The sequence below is a fragment of the Salmo salar genome, chromosome ssa10 (genome assembly GCF_905237065.1).
Source record: "Salmo salar chromosome ssa10, Ssal_v3.1, whole genome shotgun sequence".
Classification (NCBI taxonomy): Eukaryota; Metazoa; Chordata; class Actinopteri; order Salmoniformes; family Salmonidae; genus Salmo; species Salmo salar.
In genome coordinates, this window is record NC_059451.1 from 99,025,095 (window position 1) to 99,050,677 (window position 25,583).

Here is a 25,583-nt window from a genome sequence, read left to right on the forward strand (position 1 = left end):
ACCTTAAGGTGGTCTCCAGGTCTTGGTTGGCTCGCTCCGACTGACCGTTAGTTTGGGGATGGAATCCGGATGACAGACTGACCGACAACCCAATAAGGGTGCAGAATGCCTTCCAGAACGGAGACGAGAACCCCGATCGGAGACCATGTCTACTGGGAGTTCATGGATCCGGAAGACATGCTGCACCATAAGCTGGGCCGTCTCCTTGACAGAAGGTAGTTTGGGGAGAGGGGTGAAATGGGCGGCCTTGGAGAACCGGTCGACTACTGTCAGAATGACAGTGTTGCCATCAGACGGAGGGAGCCCAGTGACAAAGTCCAGAGATATGTGACCAGGGAGGATGAGGGACCGGTAGTGACTGAAGGAGGCCAGAAGGAGTTTGCCGTGGAGTCTTGTGCTGAGCACACACTGTGCATGCGGCGACGAAGGCAGAGACGTCAAGGACCATTGTGGGCCACCAGAAACGTTGTCAGGGGAAGGCTAGTGTACGACGGGACCCAGGATGACAGGTCAGCCTGGAGGAATGAGCCCATTTCCAGGACCCGGGACTGGACTAGGGACAAACAGCCGGTTAGCCGGGTCCCCTTCATGGCTGGGAGTGTTGTGCCTCACGGACCAGGTTCTCAATAACCCAATCCACAGTGGTAGCAAGGCATGAGGTAGGGAGAATGGTTTCAGAGGTCGAGGGCGTGGCAGAGGAACTGTATAGGCGGGAGAGGGCGTCAGGCTTCACATTTTGACCCTGGGCGGTAGGAGATTAAGTTAAATCTGGTGAACAAGAGGGCCCACCGGGCCTGCCTCGAGATGAGGCGCTTGGCTGTACAGAGATATTCCAGGTTTTTATGGTCGGTCCAGACCAGGAACGGCTGTTCTGCTCCTTTCAACCAATACCTCCCCTCTTCCAACCCCATCTTCACCGCCAGGATGCTTCAGGTTCACAAAGGCTTTGTTGACAGCAGGAGACCATTTGAACGGTACCTTGTGAAAGGGGTTGTGCCGAAAGGGGGGCCGCCAGGGTGCTGTAATCCCGAATTAAACGCCGGTATAAGTTAGCAAAACCAAGAAACCGTTGCAACTGCACCCTGGATGTTGGCTGAAGCCAATCCACCACTGCTTTCACCCTTCCAGGAGCCATCTGAACATTGCCCTCAGCAGTGACATATCCCAGAAAGGTGATTGTAGAGCGGTGGAACTCACTTCTCGGCTTTCACAAACAGTTGGTTCTTCAGGAGGTGCTAAAGGACCTGTCTGACATGAACATGTTCTTGTGCAGATTGGGGGGGGGGGGAAACAGGATGTCGTCAAGGTACACGAACACAAACCGGTTTAGCATGTCCCGAAGCACATCATTGACCAAAGCCTGGAAAACAGCAGGGGCAAGTCCAAATGGCATGACCTGGTACTCATGTCCACTGGCTGTGTTGAAGGCTGTCTTCCACTCACCCCCCTCGCATATCCGAACCAGGTGGTAGGCAGTACGAAGGTTCAACTTGGAAAATATGGTGGCCCCCTGGAGAGGTTCAAACACCGAGGAGAGGTAGGGGAAACAATTCTTGACAGTAATGTCATTAAGTTCCCGGTAGTCAACGCAGGGTCTTGTCCTTCTCCACAAAGAAAAACCCTGCGCTGGCTGGAGATGCAGACGGACGGATGGCCCCAGTGGCCAGAGACTCTATGTACTCCTCCATAGCTTTGGTCTCTGGTCCAGACAGAGAATACAAATCAACCCCGAGGTGGTATAGTGCCTGGGAGAAGGTCAATTGCACAATCATAAGGACGGCGCGGGAGAAGGGAAGTAGCATGTGCCTTACTGAACACTTCCAGGAGGTCATGGTATTCCGTGGGAATAGCAGAGACATCCACAGTCTTGTTAGCATCCAGAGGAAGATGACTTGAGGAAGGCTGTGCTGCTTGAAAGCAGTGGGAATGGCAAATGGGCTCCAACCCAGGATGGACCGGGAGGACTAGAAAAAGGAGAATAGCAAAAGGAGTACGGGAAAAACACGCTGGTTGACTTGACTAAACATACAAGACAAACTGGCACAGAGAGACAGTAAACACAGGGATAAATACACTGGGGAAAATAAGCAACACCTGGAGGGGTGGAGACAATCATCGGAACAGGTGAAACAGATCAGGGCGTGACAGGGGTAGCTGCATCCCAATATGGCGATTGGAGTATGGGCGAGTGTGTGTGTCGAAAGGAAATTAGTGGGCGTGTGGAAAGGAGTGGGTGTGTCAAAAGTGCTCTGCTATACATTTGCCGGTTTTGATTGAGCTGTGTTTTTTGGGGGTCTCTCAACTAGGACGTTGTAGCGATTTTTGTACACCAGTAATGCCATTTGATGTGGACTTCAGTTAGAAGAACAGTTTGGGCTGACCGAGTTTGAAGTGGAGGGAGTACAGGGCTTAGCATATCTCTCAAGGAGGCTAAAAAGCGATTTTGGCTTGGAAAAGTAACATTTTCAGAAGGAGGCGATAATTGGTTAAGGGCGGAGAAAGTAGCCACACTATGATGAAACTGGCTCTCATGAGGACTGCCACAGGAAAGGAAGACCCAGAGTTACCTCTGCTGCAGAGGATACATTCGTTAGAGTTAACTGCACCTCAAATTGCAGTCCAAATAAATGCTTCACAGAGTTCAAGTAACAGACACATCTCAACATCAACTGTTCAGAGGAGACTGTGTGAATCAGGCCTTCCATGATTGAATTGCTGCAAAGAAACCACTACTAAAGGACATCAATAATAAGAAGAGACTTGCTTGGGGCAAGAAACATGAGCAATGCACATTAGACCGGTGGAAATCTATCCTTTGGTCTGAAGAGTCCAAATTTGAGATTTTGGTTCCAATCGCCATATCTTTGTGAGACGCAGAGTGTAGTTCCCACCGTGAAGCATGGAGGAGGAGGTGTGATTTTCCCTGTGGCTCAGTTGGTAGAGCATGGTGTTTGCAATGCCAGCCTGGTATGTGCAACACCAGGGTTGTGGGTTCGATTCCCACAGGGGGCCAGTACAAAAAAATGAAATGAAATGTATGCATTCACTACTTACTGTAAGTCGCTCTGGATAAGAGCGTCTGCTAAATGACTAAAATGTAATGTAAAATGTGTGATGGTGTGGGGGTGCTTTGCTGGTGACACTGTCAGTGATTTATTTAGAATTCAAGACACACGTAACCAGCATGGCTACAGCAGCATTCTGCAGCGATATGCCATCCCATCTGGTTTGTACTTAGTGGGACTATCATTTATTTTTTAAAAGGACAATGACCCAACACACCTCCAGGCTTTGCAAGGGCTAGTTGACCAAGGAGAGTGATGAAGTGCTGCATCAGATGACCTGGCCTCCACAATCACCCGACCTCAACCCAATTGAGATGGTTTGGGATGAGTTGGGTCGCAGAGTGAAGGAAAAGCAGCCATCAAGTGCTCGGCATATGTGGGAACTCCTTCAAGACTATTGGAAAAGCATTCCAGGTGAAGCTGGTTGAGAGAATGCCATTAAAGCAAAGGGTGGCTACTTTGAAGAATCTGAAATCTAAAATATATTTTGATTTGTTTAACACTTTTTTGGTTACTACATTATTCCATATGTGTTATTTCATAGTTTTGATGTCTTCACTATTATTCTATAATGTAGAAAATAGTAAAAAGAAATAAAAACCTTTGAATGAGTAGGTGTGTCCAATTTTTAACAACTGGGTGTAGAAACTCTGGTAATAGTGCTCACTTTTGCCCCTAGTGGCTAGTTTTGAAGGCATTTCCTGACGTCCTCAGGACATGCATAGACATCCAATTTTGACGTCAATCTTGAACCACCTGGCTGATTGGCGATACAGTTAAACCATGCAAGGTGGTTAACTGTAGGCTACATGCTCACAGTTTTTTTGTGAGATAGTCATGTCCCTTTTGACAGGAAATTAATATCCAAGCTCGAACAGTTATTTGGACACAGTCATTCTCAAAACATCACTCATATAGGCTGTTTCAACCCGCATTAGTCATCTATTTAATTGGAAAGTTTATAGGGACATATATTCAACGTACACCACAATAAGTGTTGTTTGTGATCACAAACAAAATAAACACCAGAACATTGGACCAACTACTGAGAGAAAAGTCATAATTTCATTCATGGCAGATTAGTCAAATGGAAGAATAAAGTCTGAGTTCAAATTCCACCAATTCAAATAATATAATGTCTTCGAACGTCAGGGAAACAAATATAAACTCCCATATAGGAATTGAGTCATCATTCAGCCACAAAGTAGTTAGAATTTAATGTTACTGAATTAGGCTACTATGACATTAATCATCACCTACGTGTACGTTGCCATATTGTAATCAATGTTGCTGGATGAAAAATCGCATTTTACGCACCAGTTAGGCCTACGCATAAATTATTATAGCTATCAAGTGAAATTTACAAATACCTCTTAGTTTTCTGTCTGCGTAATGGCTTTCCCTATATGGCTACGTGATGGCCTACATTTATAGAGTATACATGAGTCATAACGTTTGTTGTAAGAAGCCATAACTGGGAATCACCAAATATATTATACTGTAGATTGCTCCGTGTAGGTTGCATTGCCTTATCATAACCGCAAGCATACAATAACGCTTCAATAACCGGCACATTTGGATTCCCAAGGTGTAGCAATTGGCACTGACTTGATAATGGAGTAACTCAATAAGTGTTAATAAGAAATTTAAAGACTATGTACCGGTGGCTCCCATGCACCTTAGTAACACATGCGCACATAAAAACCTTTGGTTACATCTGGTTCTGTGATTGGACATAAAACAAGCTGCCACTGGAATGACGTCACGGCGGCCGTAAATTGTCAACAGAAGACGCACTCAGCAGGCGAGTAGAGCTCGGAGGACTACTGAAGGAGACGGACTAACCCGGAGAAGACTGTGCGTATTAATCCAATGATTGGATCGACAGATGAAGAGTGAGCCCGCGAATTAACCACACATACGCACTTGGAGGGAAGATAGAACTGAAGACTGAATAAAGGGGATTCCAAACATATATTTCTTCCTCTTGGACCTAAAACATAAGTAAGCCATATCAGCATCACTAAGAACTGACATGGTATTTTATTCCATGGATTGATTGCATCTTACAATGAATCTGTTCTCTAGTCATGTCCATGGTCTGCCTGCTACCTTGGATGTGTCTGATTTGCTGGTGGTCGCCTTTTACTTACAATTGTCGGTTTTTAGTTGTGCCATGTTCAGAAATAGGCGTGCGCTTTTGGCATCGGTGACATTGAGCAGATTGGGGTATATGTTATTTCTTTACATCAAATATAAAATAAGCCTACATTATTGTCCAAAGGGTTATAACAATGTAGGCCTACTGTGTTATTTTCAGTAATAGATTACAATACAGTAATTTTGTAGGCTATAGCCTTGCTTTTGATGAGAATAGCCCTTGGTTCAGAAAACAGGTCATTGGCACGAAGTTTCATTAAAAGTGACCAGGCCTAGAAGCACACAAAGGCAACTCTGCAATCATATGACAGTCTGTTAAATAAGTCTCCTTTCATGTCTTGTATGTTTGTAAACGGGTCGGTAGTTTTTAGATCGGAACGTGGTTGAACCGAAGCATGGCAAAGGGCCGAGACCCATACGATCTGTTCTCCATTTTTTATTACACGTCCAAGTCATCCTCTAAATATGTTAAACTTCTAAAAAGCTATGAGCAAATTAGTCTTTGAAGCTAGTATGCACAACTAGGCCTAGTGTTGTTGTTCTTAAAATTATATACACAACAAATAAGTATTGCGATTAAGAAGACTCCCAGAATACAAGTAAACCTAGGCCTGCTTTCAATTGTCTATATGCCTATGTAATTTGATTATAGACAAGGACCTGTTAAATTTGGTTGAAGTTCTGTAACCTGTTTATTAATGTATAGAAGGAAAATAACTGTCCAAATGCAAACAAAACCAGTACGCCCTATGCAGCCTAAACCCTTACACAACTAATTAGTAATTTCGTAAATAAAAACGTAATTTTGCCTTTTTTTCAGTGGAAGTTCAATAGTTTAATTTCTGTGTAAGTGTTGTCCAATTATTTTAGCCAAATTAAATGTAACAAAGCACCTGTTGGTTAGGTCAGTGTCATGCTAATTAATCAACACTTTTCACATCACATTTACTGAATTGCCTACCAAGATTACAATTGTCATTTTTAAGATATAACACAATAATATACTATTGTACTAGACTATGATTTCATACTAGACTACAGGAAAATATACATTATTTTTCTCTCTCCGAGATAAATGAAAACATCGACAAGGAAACATCTCCAAAATGTTGTCGAGATATCTCCTAAATTACGATACTTGATTAATTTAATTTGGTGACAGAGAACTATAGGCTCAACATAAACCAGGTCGCATGCACATATGATACAAACACTACGTAGAACAAATGATGAACCTCTCTGTTCGTACTGTTTTTTTTATTTTGTTTTTGTTTTGGTAAGCTACAAATACATATATTTTTTTATTCAATCAAAGGCAATGTAGTTTTTAACTCGAATCGATTGTAGCCCTAGATATTTTATAGGCTACTTGTTAATGGAACTTTAATATTGATTATGTTTTATTTTGAATCTATTATAGATATTAGAAAAGTAAATATAATCGAATGACATGCCTATTAATAATAATGTATATCAGTAATAGGCCTTTTTGTTGTCATAGCCTGAAAGAAGTGGTGCTATATTGTAATTACAGGCTAAACTGTATAAACCCACTTAAAGTCCATGTTATTCCAGGTCTTATTGGTCTTTTAAAAATTACTTTGTTGCTTTGCTGTCAGTGTCCTGTCTTCACGCCACATAGACATCTACGAATAGAATAAATTGACATCTCTAGAATAGAGAATAATTCTTCCCCTCTTATTTTTGGCCATCATTTTAAAGGAAATGTCTAGCCTAATTGTCATAAACATATTTAAATCATACATGTCATTCCTTCCTCTCTTAAGGTGTCTGATGAAGCACGCGATCACTACCCGCTCACCAATCCGTCATGAGTCTGAGGCAGCAAGACAAAGTAGTCTACGAAAATGTGAACCGGAGGTCGTTTTCTGTCTTTGGTTATCTAGCTGTATGAGTGTTAAATACCTGTCATAAAGCTAGATAACCGAAAGTAGAAATTACTTCCACATTCTTGTTCTGGTGGAAAATAAGGCCTAGGGTATGCCTACAACTAAGTTAGGCCTTTTGACAAGTTTCGCCAAGTTCCACCTCAAAGGTAAGCAACACGTCATGTTGTTAATTTTAAAACAATTAACATATTTGTTGTCACACTGCTTACAATGAAATTGGTACAAAAGTATGGTCTTTTAATATTTTGTAAAACACGTACAAATCGAATCAAATCAACAATAAAAAATGGCAGACTTTTTAATTTAAGACAAAAAAATATGAACAGATGTACGCCTAGCCTACTTTTCTCCCAACTCACTGACATCGTAAAACATTTCTTAGTTTTGATATGGCCCTCTCGACAGTTTCTCTTGGCATATTTGGCAGTTTCCTAATGACTATGTTTGTGGCCTAATAAGGACTACAGGCCTCTTTACATTTGTAATAAATAAATAGTTAAACATCGTTGCATTTTTTATTATGGCTTGGTGCTACCATAAAAGCTATTTATACAGGCACATGACTCAAATAATTTGGTGGGACATATGTAAATGCTTATACTAGGGCCTGATGTTGACAAATGTTTTTCGATTTCGATTTAATTTTGGTTGGTGGCATTAGTCGGGGTTGTATGAATCTGTTTCGATTGGTTGGATTAGTTTGTCTTCTTGGGGCGATTATCCGCGGAGCCTGGCCACTTGGGAGCTGTCCCGTCCCTTCTAGAACATGGTGCTGAATGCTAAACAGCTCGCGCCCACTCGGAGAGAACGGCGCGCGCTCTCTGGCGGCGTTTCAACTTAAACCACCACACTGCCATCACTTTGTCATCACCACCAATGTGTACACAATTAGGCCTCCTAACTGAAATTAATCTATTTTACAATTTGGCCAAATTTTACAGTAGGCCTATTCCTTATTCAAGCCATTAGGAAAACAAAAAATGTAAGGATGTTTGAAATAATGGTCAAAGCACTAAGTGTTTCAGGCAGTGTAGGCTATTTGAATAAACAATACACTAGCAATGCAACTGAAGTTGAATGGTTTAGGCCTACTCTAAGAATACACCCATGGGTAAGAAAAACACTTGCAGACTGCAGTTAAATTGAAAGTGCATCTGAGAGCTTGGGAGTAATTTTACCAATACCTTGACCTCTCAATAACAAGGGCAGGGGCATCCAGGATACAGGGCTTGAACATCTGAACTTGGTTCTTCACCTACTCTGTATGCTTTGGGCAGAGAATTAAGCAACTGAGATTGTAAAGCCTAGAGAGCTCTAAAGTGAGATGAGTTTTCATTCATCCCCTTAACTACCTGCTGCAGCGAAGCTCACTGTCAGCCCATGCCTGGCTAATTGCTTTGATTCAAATAGGGAGATTGGATTTATGCGAAAAGTCCAAGGTCTTTTCCCTTGCAGGCATGGACCAAAGCTTTCACTCAGTGTGGTCTTCACAGTATTCTGGGAATTCTGTATGCCATCACAAAATCACAAAATCTTGCAATAATATAGATTTTCTTTGATTCCATTAATTGTGGTGTTGTTAGCCTGGTTGTATGATGTAACAATTATGATTTGGGGAGAGGCTTCTGGGAGAGGCGTGTGTGCGTGTGCTTACCATACGATCTTCCAGAGGCAGCTGACAGAAAATTCACCTCTGTGTTAGTAGAATGTGTGTAGAAGTATGGTATGAAATAATTACTAAATCATTGTGTTAGTAGAATGTGTATTAGACGTATGGTATGAAATAATTACTAAATCACTGTGTTAGTAGAATGTGTATTAGACGTATGGTATGAAATAATTACTAAATCACTGTGTTAGTAGAATGTGTATTAGACGTATGGTATGAAATAATTACTAAATCACTGTGTTAGTAGAATGTGTATTAGACGTATGGTATGGAAATAATTACTAAATCACTGTGTTAGTAGAATGTGTATTAGACGTATGGTATGAAATAATTACTAAATCACTGTGTTAGTAGAATGTGTATTAGACGTATGGTATGAAATAATTACTAAATCACTGTAGAATTGGTTTCTGTATGTTATCATTATAGTGAACTAAAGGAACAATACAGGAATGTTGTGTTCACATTTGTCTCTTATAAATAAACTGCAGAGGTAGTTGCCATGGTTTCATATCTGCAATGATAACCTCATATCATAGTGTCTGTTTTTAGTATTAATTCTCATGTCCTCTCTCCTCCACCTGCCTAACTCACAGGCGACTCGTTCACAACATGGTGTGTTCAAGGAGCACAAATAGGGGACAGAATCATCAACAAAAAGCGAATGAGGAGGTGAATTGCCACACAATAGCCCACCCCCTTTACCCACCGGCCTCTAATGCCATCTGTACTGCAAAATGGGAGACAAGAGACGCCGTGCCTATGCCAAGAGGGGGACAAAGCCAGATCTCCAGAGGATGGGCACGCTGAGAGCAGAGAGAGGAGCCATCTTGGGAGACATTGCTGCAGAACCTAAGATGGCTGGGCTGGCATAAGACGTGAGTTGCATTTTTGGTCCTGTGTTTGGTATCAGCGGTGGGGGTGAAAAATAGTTAGGGGGTGATGAAGGGAGGAGGGTGTTCCCTATTTCCTCACACCTCACACTTCTTCCCTCGCCTATCTGATCCTACTAATTTGAATAGAAGGGGTTGGGGCGAGGTGGAGGAGGCAGAGGGCTGGGAGGCAAACAAAATGAATGAGCTGGCACCGATTGGAGGATTGCAGGAAAGCCTGCCATTTTCTCTTGTCATGGCAGCTTTTTGCTCTTTACACCCCTCCCGCCCCAACGTCTTTTCCTAGTTTACAGTAGAGGAACACATGCTGAAGGCCTATTCCTCCCACTCAAGTAGAATATGTTATTCTGAGAAGCCCTTGATTATGTTATGTAATAATGTAACCGTATTTTGACAATATAGTTGGTTATTCTTTGTTGTGTATTAGAGGGTGGCAGGGACATTTTTGTTCTGAAAGGCTAAAGGCTTTGTGCTCTATGAAAATATGCTAGCGTGGGTTGTGTTGATGGTTGGTTTGTTTGATGCAAATAGTTATTAATTAATTCTCAATCTTCTTTGACTTTTTCTCATTATGTTTTTGTTCAGATGAAGACTAATATACAGTACAGTTGTTGTATCTTACTACATCAAACACACACTACTGTGTAATTGAATGATAATTGATCTAGAATAATTATTTAGATATTGTGGGAGATTATCAAACACACATCAAGCACGATTTACATTTACATTTTTTTGTAATTTAGCAGATACTCTTATCCAGAGCGACTCACAGGAGCAGGTTCGATTGTAAAACAGGAAAGGCTCATACTCAGCTGTTAATTGTATTGTGTGTTGCCATTCTCAAATTATTATTTTGTTAATATTAATCTATATAAAAAAAATGGAATCAAATGTGTGTGTGTGTGGTGTGTGTGCATGTGTGCGTGTCTGCATCTGTGTGAGCATAGTTTACTCACAAATTACTCCCACATTTCTGTATATACTCTACTCCCAAATATTGGTGATAAGACACGGAGCCATTATCATCACAAATATTATATAAATAGCATTGCATATATTGCTCAACTGCCTTGATTCATGGTGGTTGCAATGGTTGTGTGTGTTCGCCATCCTAATCAAATGACTTCCAATGTATCCACTACTGTGGTAATTAAGCTCTATGAACATGCAAAACACACTCACACCAAAATCAGACTTGTGTCTGGTATAAATAACGCCCTGTGCCCCTGGCGGTTTCTGCCACAACCTGAAACGGGGAGAGAGAGAGTGTGCTTTAAGGGCCAATGTGTGCAGCTGCAGCCTGAATTCGCGTGTTAATGAACAGAGCCTTCCGTTTTCACATTATCATTCAGCCCCACTTTCTCTCCCCCTCAATGGCTGTTCACCCACCCCTACCCCCTCTTAACACACCCCACCCTTCAAAAAAGCCCATGCTTTCCCACCATTGTAAGGGCTGGTGGTGCGGCGGGCCCTGGGTCTGGAGGGCCTGGGGCCGGGGGCAGGGTGGGAAAGGCCCTCCAGACTAGACTATGAGCAGATGCTACAGACATTAGACTTTCACAGCCAATCAGAAGGGTCTTGTGAGCGACTGAGTTTAATGTGTGTGTGGTGTGTGTTTAATATGTGCGTTTGATATGTTGGTGGGTAGGTTTACACAGGTTTACACACCAGAGTGCCACCTGACTATTCAATCTGCTCTGCATGTCTAAGAGGGGTGTAAATCCTGTGGACTGGGACATTCTTTGACAAACGTATAGGAGATTTTACTGCCATTATATGTACGCTGACAATATATACAGCACCAAGCAGGCATATGATAGAAATATAAGTTGCAATACAGGTGAAATGTTACTCATCACTCTTATTTTGATTGTATGAGAAACATTGTATTTTGCATTGTGGATTGTGTTGCCTTAAGTGATAAAATAGATTTGGAGACAAAGCCAGGGAGTGTTTCAGTATTATCAGTGGGTCTGACGTGCTTCCTCTCTGCCAAGTTCTCCTCCTCTACCTAATGTTTCTCTGTTTATCTCTGGGGCGCATGGTACAGGTTCCACAAAGGGACCAGGTAAAGATAAAGAAAAGACACTGAAACACTGGATGCATCAGAGGGAATCTAATGGTATAGTAGTCAATTTGGGTGAAGTAGATGAAAAGTGATGTATTGATTGACTGAGCATTGTCAGCAAACCTGTGTGTTTAAACAGCGGACTAATCATCCAAATTCTTCATCATGCAGGTTTAACGAATGTGTCGTTTATATTTAGAAGGCTGGTTTCTCAGACCCAGATTAAGACCGGTCCTGGACTAAAATACACTTTAAATAGAGAATCTCCATTGAGCATGCTTTTTAGTCCAGGAACAGACTTAATCAGAACCAGTGTCACACTTGTCTTCAAGAATGGACCAAGGCGCAGCGGGAATGTGGATACTCATAGTTTAATTCCAAACACAAGTAAAGCATCCACAGGGAAAACAATAAACGGTACTCACAAAGACAGGAACAGTTTTGCAGGCACACAACACGCAGTGCAAAAACAACTACCCACGAAAACCAAACAAACACACACCTACTTATAGGACTCCCAATCAGAGGCAACTAGAAACACCTGCCTCCAATTGAGAGTCCAGCACCCAAAACTACACATAGAAAAACAAACCTAGAACCTATACCAAACTAACACACCCCACTACACCACACACAAAACCCCATAATACAAAACAAATATACCTCTGCCACGTCCTGACCAAATATAATAGAAATAATACCTAAATATTGGTCAGGACGTGACAACCAGCCCATAAAGTATTGCCCTTTTTATTCAGATGAATGATACTCACAGCTCTATATATACTGTAACTGCATTACGGCGATTTGTTTTATGTATATACAGCATAAGTGCAGCTATGATGGAGACAAAAAGAGAGAGACAATTTGCTCATATTATACTTAATCTCTTTTTCTAATAAAGTGGTGTACCGCGTTATAGCAAACAAAGAGAGAAAGAAAACCTGTTTGACAGACAATCTGCTTTTTGACAAGGTAAAAACAGCTATAGAATGCCATTTCTGATGACAGTTGCTCATCGAAAAGGGGGAAAGACAGATGGGTGGAAAGGAGTGGAAGAGGACAGGGAGAGAGATGCAGCGAGATGCTAAGGGGGAGGAGGAGAGAGACAAGTGACAGTGTGTAGAGGGTGAGCTGCCATCTTTCTTCCCTCTGTCTCCCCACGTAGAGCACAAGCTACTGTAAGTAGAGGAACAGTGAGACACACGCTCTTCCAAAGGATCTCAATGGGTTGAATTGCATGTCAGTAATGGAGCATTAGGGGGATACGTGTGTGTGTGTGTGTGTGTGCAGCTCTATGTGACAGATGGTACAGTCGTTGGCAGGGGCACAGTGGCGACCGAGGCAGATTTGTCAGGCGATCTAAATGTATTCATGCTCACTCTACTAGTATTTAGGGAGACAGGTTTTTCTTTCAAATACTGGAAGCGTACATGCATGCATTTAGACCCCCATCCAGCCCCAGTACTGTCCATGCATATCTGTTCAGTGTTCACAGACATGCACTGTTCCCCTATGTGTTTTCTTTAATGATATACTAAGCCATCGTTGCATTAAATGAAGGAAAGAACACAGTTAGTTCATATGAAATACATTCTGTCCAACAGTTCCAAATCATATGAATTTGGTATGGAAGTAAAACCTCAATTGTTATCTAAACAGAAATCAACTCTAACACAAAATACCAAAATGATCCAAAACAAGTCAAATAGCTTGATGGTCATTATAACGTGCTGGTATTGAGATGCTTAAGGAGGAAGACTTAAATCTGTTCTTAAACAAAGACCCAGGTTTCAATCAAGACTGTGGTCATGTCCATTCAGTGATTGGTCATGGAGGTCAGTGGCACTAAGACATGGTGTCAAGAGGATTTGGGATCTAAATGTTCCCAAGATTCCCCCTCCTGTGTATGCATACCTCAACCATAGATTTGACCTTAATCTGAACAAACGTAGCTATCCATATAGGGGATGTAATGTGTGGGCTTTGGTGACCATCACAGAAGGAATTAGAAAATATATTATAGCCAAGCATTAATTGAATCATATAACTGTTGTTTGAGGTTTTTGGATCTGTTGGATATTTTTTCTAAATTGATTTTATTATTTGAATAAAGTATTTTCTAATGTTTGGAGTTATTTCAGTGATTGAGAGTCATACCAAAAAGTGATCATGTTTATTTATTGAAATAGGCAAGTCACGTCTTATTTACAATGACAGCCTACCCCGGCCAAACCCGCGCCGCCCTATGGTACTCCCAATCACGGCCGGTTGTGATACAGCCTGGAATCTAACCAGGGTCTGTAGTGACACCTCTAACACTGAGCTGCAGTGACTTAAACCACTGCGCCACTCAGGAGCCCAAATATGTGTGTTCTTACACTTCCCATTCTCTATATGTAAGTTAAGTAGTCCACAAACAGGTAATGAAATAAGTACAGCTCCCCAGTTTCCTCTCTGGACTGCTCTCTCGCGCTGTGGATAGTATAAACGTTCACTCTGATATACACTGCTCAAAAAAATAAAGGGAACACTAAAATAACACATCCTAGATCTGAATGAATGAAATAATCTTATTAAATACTTTTTTCTTTACATAGTTGAATGTGCTGACAACAAAATCACACCAAAATAATCAATGGAAATCCAATTTATCAACCCATGGAGGTCTGGATTTGGAGTCACACTAAAAATTAAAGTGGAAAACCACACTACAGGCTGATCCAACTTTGATGTAATGTCCATAAAACAAGTCAAAATGAGGCTCAGTAGTGTGTGTGGTCTCCACGTGCCTGTATGACCTCCCTACAATGCCAGGGCATGCTCCTGATGAGGTGGCAAATGGTTTCCTGAGGGATCTCCTCCCAGACCTGGACTAAAGCATCCGCCAACTCCTGGACAGTCTGTGGTGCAACGTGGCGTTGGTGGATGGAGCGAGACATGATGTCCCAGATGTGCTCAATTGGATTCAGGTCTGGGGAACGGGCAGGCCAGTCCATAGCATCAATGCCTTCTTCTTGCAGGAACTGCGACACACTCCAGCCACATGAGGTCTAGCATTGTCTTGCATTAGGAGGAACCCAGGGCCAACCGCCCCAGCATATGGTCTCACAAGGGGTCTGAGGATCTCATCTCGGTACCTAATGGCAGTCAGGCTACCTCTGGCGAGCACATGGAGGGCTGTGCGGCCCCCCAAAGAAATGCCACCCCACACCATGACTGACCCACCGACAAACCGGTCATGCTGGAGGATGTTGCAGGCAGCAGAACGTTCTCCACGGGCGTCTCCAGACTGTCACGTCTGTCACATGTGCTCAGTGTGAAGCTGCTTTCATCTGTGAAGAGCACAGGGCGCCAGTGGCGAATTTGCCAATCTTGGTGTTCTCTGGCAAATGCCAAACGTCCTGCACGGTGTTGGGCTGTAAGCACAACCCCCACCTGTGGACGTCGGGCCCTCATACCACCCTCATGGAGTCTGTTTCTGACCGTTTGAGCAGACACATGCACATTTGTGGCCTGCTGGAGGTCATTTTGCAGGGCTCTGGCAGTGCTCCTCCTTGCACAAAGGCGGAGGTAGCGGTACTGCTGCTGGGTTGTTGCCCTCCTAGGGGCCTCCTCCACGTCTCCTGATGTACTGGCCTGTCTCCTGGTAGCGCCTCCATGCTCTGGACACTACGCTGACAGACACAGCAAACCTTCTTGCCACAGCTCGCATTGATGTGCCATCCTGGATGAGCTGCACTACCTGAGCCACTGGTGTGGGTTGTAGACTCCATCTCATGCTACCACTAGAGTGAAAGCACCGCCAGCATTCAAAAGTGACCAAAACATCAGCCATGAAGCATAGGAACTGAGAAGTGGTCTGTGGTTACCACCTGAAGAACCACTCCTTTATTGGGGGTGTCTTGCTAATTGCCTATAATTTCCACCTGTTGTCTATTCCATTTGCACAACAGCATGTGAAAGTTATTGTCAATCAGTGTTGCTTCCTAAGTGGGCAGTTTGATTTCACAGAAGTGTGATTGACTTGGAGTTACATTGTGTTGTTTAAGTGTTCCCTTTATTTTTTTGAGCAGTATATATTAACCCTGGCTCATGGGTCGTCTCTGGGTGTGTGCGCATTTATTTGTGGGTCCAATGTGGGTCAGGCTGGCCTCATCAGGCCTCCTTAATGTAACTCTTGCCGAGACTAATCTAGCACAAAGCCTTGTCCTTAAGTATCTTATAGAGGAAGACACAGGAGAAGTTTCTATATCCAGGACTTTTCAGATTATGTCTGTCTGCCCCTAGTAGTCCTGGAGCAGGGGTCTTCTGTGCTCCAATGAAAGTAGATAAGAATTAGGTGACTGAGCTTACAGTACTCTTATGCTGTATAATCACACTAAGGGAAGATGAAGTTTGGAGGAGGGAGGATGGGGTGACCTGTTTTTTTTAAATCTTTGCGTATCTCTTAATCTGATTTGAAGATGTATAGCTACTGTATAGTATTATCTACAGTTCCGTAATTATTGTGTTTTTCCTTCTCTGAAATACTTCAGGTTTGCGAACTGAGAGAAGCGGGGAACACTTAGAAAGAGGAGTGTCAGTTTTCCAGTGTCAAGTACAACACTGTATAGATTTCTAACGCTCAGTTCTTACTGATACTGCATACTGGTTCTTTCTCCATTTTGATCATTCTACTACTGATTCTATATTATTTGACCCGATTTATATTTGACAAATATCACCGTCTTATCAAAAGTTATATAATGAGCAGGCTTTTTGTTTCTACATTTTTTTGTATTATTAGTCAAGTTCGTCAAGTTCATGTTCATGGCTGTCAAGCTGCCTGGTCTCTGGCCAGTGGGAGAGGTGGTCTTGGAGGTGGTGCGGAGGAGTTGTTTTCCCTTTGACCCCTGTGGAGGTTGCTAGGGGAGGGAAGTGCACCAGTGAGAAGGCTGAGCTGTCAGAGCTGTCTAAGACACATCAGCCCCCCACCACACACACACACGACACAGGCCCAGAGCTGGGAGATGTCAGCTCTGAGGGAGGGAGGGCTTTATGCTCATCAGACACCTCCTTACCACAACTCCAGTCTATCCCACCACCCCACTACAATTCCAGTCTATCCCACCACCCCACTACAATTCCAGTCTATCCCACCACCCCACTACAACTCCAGTCTATCCCACCACCCCACTACAACTCCAGTCTATCCCACCACCCCACTACAACTCCAGTCTATCCCACCACCCCACTACAACTCCAGTCTATCCCACCACCCCACTACAACTCCAGTCTATCCCACCACCCCACTACAACTCCAGTCTATCCCACCACCCCACTACAATTCCAGTCTATCCCACCACCCCACTACAATTCCAGTCTATCCCTCCAACTCCACCCCACTATAATTCCAGTCTATCCCCCACCCCCACTACAATTCCAGTCTATCATCCACCTCCACCCCACTACAATTGCAGTCTGTCCCTCCACTTCCACTACAACTCCAGTTACCCAACCCCCACTGGCACCCCAACATCAGACACACAATCTAGCCCACCATAGGCACACAGTTCACCCCAAAACCCAAGTACTCAGTCTACGCTCCATAGCTCCAGTCTGGCCCCTCCTTCAATCTACCCCTCTGTAGATCTGTGTAGGGTAACCCCCACCCTTGGTCTCTGTCTAGACTCTACCTCAAAGTCTACAACAACACCCTCACCATATAGAAGAGAATCATGCATCCTCGGCCCTATATTAAAACTTTTCCCTCTGCCACTCACTGCATGCTTTGCCTACGCATATTTGAAGTAGTATGCTTCTGTTGTATTGTCTTATATTGTTGTGTTGAATTGAGGATTCATTTGGATGGCATAATCCTCTAGTGTTACAGATCCACCTTATGGCTGTGGTAAGGCCAGGACAGATAAGTTTTACTTTTCAGTGTAAAATAACTGGTATGTCAGTCTGTATGTGCCAGTGTTTGCGTTTGTAAGTCCGTTTGTGTGTGAGTGTGGTCCCCTTCGAGGTTGTACCCGTTCAGGAGAGGGGTCTTGCGAATGAAAGGGTCTCTATTTGCATACGCTGCATGCCGTCTGAGAAGAGGGAGCAGTCAAAAAATATATCAGAGGTGGACAAAGAGAGAGAGGACAAACCCTGCATTGTGGGGCTGGTGAGAGAAAGAGACTGTTTGAATGGGTGAGTGGGTGAAAATTGACAGAGAAAGAGTTTGGGCTGGCTCCCTGAAGTGATTAAAGCCTACAGAGCTCCATTCATACAGAGTTAAAATGGAGGAGAGGAAACGCACACAGCGCAGTGCATGCAGGGCCTATTTGCCGAAATATTGAAAAATACTGTTTGCATTTTCAGGCTTGAATAAATGTTTGAAAGTGTCTAAAATGAACAAAAAATAAAGATGAATTATGTTATGGTAGCCTAAATAATGATTGTGGACTGTGGAGGTGGCTATCATGTTGACCAAGGATCTGGCATTGTTATGGATTGTGTAAGTGTTTCGGGTAGGCAGTGAAATGCATTTCTAGTCAAACCTTGTAGGGTGTCGTTCTGCTTGATTGAACATCTGAGCTTCCTATAAGCTTGCCAATAAGCTTGCATACATTCGTGTGTGCATGTGTGTGTGTGCTCGTGTGGTTGTCTATTAACTGCAGGTTTTGTAGCTCTTGTCCTCATTCTAATGCTAATGATTCTTAACCATTATTTCTGTCCTATATTCTCAGGTTTGGATGTGGAGTGGTCAGTAGGGAGGGAGATTCTGCATACTCTATTGGTGTTCCTGGTACAGTATGGACCAAACCACTAAACAACCATCAGACTGTTGGAAACCATCTCTGTCACTGTCATACAAAGTTTATACAACCAGAGGACCACGACAAGGAAGAGGGAAGATTTGTGCAATTTAGTTTTATTTGTGTTTTTTGTTAGCAATAGTGTAATGATTCGATTTTCTTTTTTACTACAATTTGTTTCTATTTGTCTTTGTTACTTCTTTTTATATTTATTATTTGAGTCTTATTTTTGTATATATTTATATAGTTTTAAATACTATGATTATTTGTGTTGTTCCAAATGTCTGAATAAAAATTACAGTTAGTGCAGAATGGTGCTGCTTTTTGTGTGTGGGGGGGCTGAACGGGGGGTTCACCCAGGGAGCCATACAAGCTAGAACCGCCACTGCTTAAGAGATACGTTGCCCCCCCCACCCAAAAAAATAAAATAAATAATCTCCTTCTATAGAAGAATGGGGGCGGGACAATGTCTGAAAATACTAATCTCAGCACCCAGAACCAAATCACAAGAGACTAGAAAATACTGGAGAAATCTGATATTTCTTTCATGGAATCCATTCACACTTTGACTTTCATTCTTGATTCATTTTGTTGTTCTTTTACTGATTCAATTAAATAATCATGAAAAACATTATGAACCCACTTATGCTCTCAAATCACAAGTGACAGTCATATACTCAGCTGTATTTGATGTAAAAGTACTGCAAATGTATGTGCGTACGCCTGTATACAAGTACAGTGCCTTTTGTAAAGTATTCAGAACCCTTTACTTTTTCCACATTTTGTTACATTACAGCCTTAATCTACAATGGATTAAAAAAAAAAATCCCCTCATCAATCTACGCACAATACATTTACATCATTTAGCAGACGCTCTTATCCAGAGCGACTTACAGTAGTGAATGCATACATTTCATTTCATGCATTTTTTGTACTGGCCACCCATGTCAGGTTGGATGGAGAGCATGGATGTACAGCTTTGTCCGGGCTCTGGCTGGGCCACTCAAGGACATTCAGAGACTTGTCCCGCTTGTCCCACTCCTGCTTTGTCTTGGCTGTGTGTGTAACCGATGTGAAATGGCTAGCTAGTTAGCGGTGGTGCGCGCTAATAGCGTTTCAATCGGTGACGTCACTCGCTCTGAGACCTGAAGTAGTTGCTCTGAGACCTGCAAGGGGCGTGGCTTTTGTGTTGCGATGGGTAACAATGCTTTGTGGGTGTCAATTGTTGATGTGTGCAGAGGGTCCCTGGTTCAAGCCCAGGTTGGGGCGAGGAGAGGTACGGAATCTATACTGTTACATGTGCTTAGGGGTGTTGTCTTTTTGGAAGGTTAACCTTAGCCCCAGTCTGAGCGCTCTAGAGCATGTTTTACCAAGGATCTCGCTGTACTTTCCTCCGTTCATCTTTGCCTCAATCCTGACTAGTCTCCCAGTCCCTTCCGCTGAGAAACATCCCAACAGGGATGGTGCCTGGTTTCCTCCAGACGTGACACTTGGCATTCAGGCCAAAGAGTTCTATCTTGGTTTCATCAGACCAGAGAATCTTGTTTCTCATGGTCTGAGAGTCCTTTAGGTGCCTTTTGGCAAACTCCAAGCGACCTGTCATGTGCCTTTTACTGAGGAGTGGCTTCCGTGTGGCCACTTTACCATAAAGGCCTGATTGGTGGAGTGCTGCAGAGATGGTTGTCCTTCTGGAACTCTAGAGCTCTGTCAGAGTGACCATCAGGTTGTTGGTCACCTCCCTGATCAAGGCCCTTCTCCCCCGATTGCTCAGTTTGGAAAGGAGACTAGCTCTAGAAAGTCTAGGAGTCTTGGTGGTTCCAAACTTCTTCCATTTAAGAATGATGGAGGTCACTATGTTCTTGGGGACCTTCAATGCTGCAGAAATGTTTTGGTACTGTTCCCCAGATCTGTGCCGTGACACAATCCTGTCTAGGAGCTCTACGGACAATTCCTTCGACCACATGGCTTGGTTTTTGCTTTGACATGCACTGTGAACTGTGGAACCTTATATAGACAGCTGTGTGCCTTTCCAAATCATGTCCAATCAATTGAATTTACCACAGGTGGACTCCAATCAAATTGTAGAAACATCTCAAGGATGATCAATGGAAACAGGATGCATCTGAGATCAATTTCGAGTCTAATAGCAAATGGTCTGAATACTTATATAAATAAGGTATTTCTATATATTTTTTTTCATTCTAAAACCAGTGTTTTGCTTTGTCATTGTGGGGTATTGTGTGTAGATGCTGAGGATTTTTTTTCTTCAATCCAATTTAAAATAAGGCTGTTACACAAAATGTGTAAAATGTCATTGGGTCTGAATACTTTTCCAAAGGCACTGTATGTGGATGACATTGCTGTATGTGTGTGTGCATGTACGTGTGCATGCGTGTACGTGTACATGCATGCAAGTATGTGGATGACATTGCTGTTTACAAACCCTGAAGAAAGTGATTTCGCATTATTTTCAATAAAATTATGCAATTTGCATTGTACAATGATCATTTGTGTCTTGCTTCATGTTAATCAATATTTTAAGTGATGGCAAATGTAGGGAACCAAAATAACACATTGGGTGGGGAGTAGGACTAAGGACACCTGCACCAAACTGGAATTAGAAAAGTAGCACAGGAGTATGGTGATGAAAACAATTGTAATCTACCATGCTGCAAAATAACTTTGAAACTGGCCAGTGTCAACTAAGCAAGCAACCTATAATTTAGCCGTCATGTTTAAGTACATTGGTACATTGGACAGCGCCACACAAACAACACTGTTGAAATACAATTGGTTAAGCTTCAGCTCTTTTCTTTTGCATTTAGGCTTATAACACAATAATTTATGCAGGTGGGAGTAAAAAAACAATTGTGGACGAGGCGGACGGTGCGTTCTGGAAGTGGTTCGTATCAATCAGGTTGTCTGGTATTTTGACAGATTCACACGCAAATGTGTGAGAAAGTGTCTCCGCGTGACCCCACCGCCAGCTGCCATTAGGCTACTGAATGGCAGTGACGTGAGGACCAGACGTTAGGACGTGCACGGAATCTACCCCAAACATTAGGCCTTCCAAGCACATGCCTTACTAAATTTCCCCTGATATTAAAATGGCATTTGCAGGGTGGCAGGGTATTTTGTACTGTGTTAAAACGTATGCCTAGACAACATACGAAAAAGTGCTAGAAAATACGAATTCAGTATTTGTTGTGTGAATTTCTATGCCTCAGACACGTGATAAAATGTCAATTAATATTCTCATATTTAACGTTATAATTTCTGAAATAGGTCAAATCTGAAGTTAGAATCATGTTTTGATGTAGTTGTTTACTCTGACAAGAGACTGCTCCTAATTCTTGATTTAACAGATTTGATTAGTGACACCATTTTTTTTTTTACACCAAATCTGGATTAGGATTATAGTGTAGGTCTGATTCGATGGACCCTACAATATCTCACCCTTGACCTCAATCAGTCCAAATTCAACAACACGTGGACAGGAGTAAGGTCAAGAGGGGATTATTTATTTGTGTTTTATAGTCAAAACATGTTTGTTGGTGACAGACAAAATGTAGTAAATTAATGCTTATCATTGGTATTGTTGATAACACTTACAAAGTTGTCTAGGATATTGCTTAATTTAGATTGAAAAACGGTGCAAATATTGATGTTTTGTTGGAGTGAAATTATTGAAATACATTGAAATGTAATACAATTGCAGAACTGTTATAAACTATGATTATTCACTTAGATTTTTTTTCTAACAAATATTTTCTTAAATTGATAAATCATGATATTTTCTTGCATCTCCCAAAGACAGAATTTACACAACTGCACAAGTAATCTTACAAATTGTGCATTGACTGTGATATTACACATGTATTTCACATGTATAAAAATATTTCCTGAAATATAAGGCAGCAAGCTCTCTTCATCATGAATATAATAGTCTGTATTGTAGTTTATGATCACAAGTGGACGTAATTTGTCTCATTTGACTGGACAACAAAGGAAAACACAGAAAAATGTATATATGTATATTATTATAATTTAATGTAATGTAATATTTATTTATTGTAAAGTATGCCTACTCTCCACCTCCTTTGTTAGTATTGAGTCAGTTAAATTAGCAGCTTGAGGTGATGAAAGCATACTCCTTGATGAAACAAAGTGGGTCCGAGGCACAAGGACCTGTTGATATAATGTCCTTGTGGCGGCTAGAGGTTGGGGTCAGGAGGTCAAGCTCTGGACAGTCCCCCAGAGGACAATAAACAGTGCCAGCGAGATATCAAGGTCAGGGGTCACAGCCAAAGATCAAGGGCCAGTAATTAAGTGGCTATTTCCTGCCATTCCCCAGTGACCGCTTGGCTGAGATTGACAGGCAGAGGCTTGGGGAGGTCTTTGATGACCAGGCTTTACCAAACACTACAAACACTGGTGATGAACTAACTAAACTAACTAGTGATTACAGCCTATTCACCACAATCAGGAGACTACTGGAGGGAGCAATACTGGGACATTTTTCTGGGATATTTACCACACAGTATTTCAGGCATATTTCAAGCATAATATGTGGTAATCTGTATAATACTGTAGTAACTACAATTTTGTTTATTTTATGATTGATAATTGATGATTGCATAATGTTAAAATCATGTTGTCTTGTGAAAAGGTAATAATTTTCAATTTTTTATATGGCAAGTAGTAAATGAAAGAATCGGAAGATTGTGTTTATTTTCCAATTCAGCAGTCAGTGGGGGCTGGAAGTAAGTTTCACAGTGAGAGAATAGGAATTGTTTATGTTTCTATCCAGTGAGTGTATCAACCGTTAGCATGAGAATAGGCATGGGTCCTGTGAACTTCTCTGACCCATTGACCTCTCTCCCGGGATGTAAATAGTACCACTCGAGAGCTGCCCGCTCTCTCCGTCAGACCTGAGTCATGCCTAAACTCCTAATCAGGCTGATGTAATGTATCCTACAACCCCCTTCTACACATCCTCACCCCCACTTCTTCAGACTGGGGGTACAGCAGTTTGTTTAAGGCATACACCAACCCCAATCCCAAACTATAGGGTACCCCACCCTCATCCAGTTTATGGGCATCTGGACTTTGACATTGGAGGAGTCTGAGGAGCTGGTATGAGACAACAGGGGCCCCTTTCTCTTCCTAAAGAACCTGGGCCTTCACATAATCACTAAGCTGTTTGTAGCTAATCCTAATTAGAATGGTAAAAGTATCAGACTGGTGTCACTCTGATCATAATCACTCATTTCACATTCAATACCAAAGTGTCACTGAACTGGAACAGCTAATTCAAAGGTGTGAATTATAATAAGGATAACATGCAATGGGCATAAAACGTGATGCAGAAAGCTGGTCTGAGAGGATGATATTTGTATCAAAGAGATAGTGACAGAGCTTCAGTGAAATGTTCAATATTCTCAGCAATGGAGTCTCAGATGCAGTCATTGAGGGCTGGCTTGAAAGACTGACACCTTTCAGGCATGGAGAAGAAACATTTCAGGCTGTAAAATCCAGTCTCTCATGAATGTCAGGAATATAGCTAAAAAAAGCCCTTCATAAGAGAGAATGTGCATCTTGGCCTATTTAATTACACCTTTTGAGAAAATTGACTTAATTTAAGCTTCCTTGACAACTTGTGCCTTGTACCTTTAATTCAGGACATCTCATTGTTTGCAATTGGTTTGAATGAAATATTGACACAAAACATTAGGCCACTTAACCAGCAAAACCTTATTTGTAGCCAAGGCCTATTGGGAGAAAGGGGAGATTAATTAGCAATACAACTACATATGTCAGATTGGCTAATTTATGGTATGGATTCGAAGTGCTGAAAGTAACCACATAAGATACTTCCAATGAATCTGTAACTGGCTTACAATTCAGGACCGGACACAAACAGTGAAGGCCTATTTCATCTGTATTTATGCACATGATATGGTTCCAGTTTGTGTCTTTATATATTCAATAATAACCGTTTTATTTAGGTCGTATGCGTTTTCATCATTAATTGTTATGAAATCGTCGAATAACTTGCAATAAATGATAGATGCAATTAATGTAAGGTCACAATCAATTAGTAAGAATGTCAGACATCACTCTCTCAATGCATTAGATTGGGTAAATGCTCTTAAGTCCGTGGCACTTGCTATACGATACAACGTAAGCCTCACTCTCAGAATAATTGCAGCGCTGTTAGTAATACAGTTAAACTGGAACAGTTAACAGCTGGGTAATGTAGCCCTATTGGAGGCGAGCGATGTCTGGCTCTCTTCCCAGAGCATAAGTAGGGCTCAAAACAAGGTGTGAATATAATGTATTCAACATGGTTATACATCATTGTCTTAATAAATCATATTATTTCATACCTTACCTTAGATCTGTAAAATTGGTACACAACATGTAGGCCTATAATATGAATAGCTCCTTGTCCTCAAACGTTTTGCTATATTTGGAATATAAATGTTGTATATTACATTCTCGCATTTCTTACGAAATTACAGTATATTGTTCGAATTGATTTTCGTACAGTTACACTTGCTACAACACAATGGCAAATCAAATAAAAGTTTGTTCCCATTTCATTTCTTGATTGAATCCTCACATTAGCAATTAATGGTAGGGCTAATTGTTATCAAACTTGGAATATGTCAACGAAACGTCTTGAAAAGCCTTTCTGCAAGTGAAAGTGAATGTTCTGCTGCTCTCTTATTCAATTGAGAAACAAAACATTTTAGTCGAAAGTGGGCTACAAATATTTCACAGTCAAATAATTGACGTTTATTAGTGCAATTATTTCTCAGACTGTTTTGTTCTGGCTGTTGTTCAGGCCTTTCCTTCTGATGAAGGCAACATAACCTAGGCCTACACAATGTGTGAAACGTAAATGCTATAAAACGAAAACAAGAGGGAGAGAGGGAAATAGAGATTTTGGCACACATTTTCGTTAATTCGCTTCCAGTATATTGTAAATTAGTATTTATATATATATATATGTTTTTAATCT

The 25,583-nt window shown here is 41.9% G+C and overlaps 1 long non-coding RNA gene across 1 annotated transcript; it reads left to right on the top strand.

Moving 5' to 3' along the window:
• Positions 1-4,556: 4,556 nt before the first annotated feature.
• On the top strand, positions 4,557-18,771 carry LOC106561280 (uncharacterized). Its single transcript, XR_001318758.2, has 4 exons — positions 4,557-5,069; positions 7,013-7,281; positions 9,401-9,682; positions 18,488-18,771. It is a non-coding gene; the product is annotated as an uncharacterized lncRNA (long non-coding RNA).
• The last annotated feature ends 6,812 nt before the right edge of the window (positions 18,772-25,583 follow it).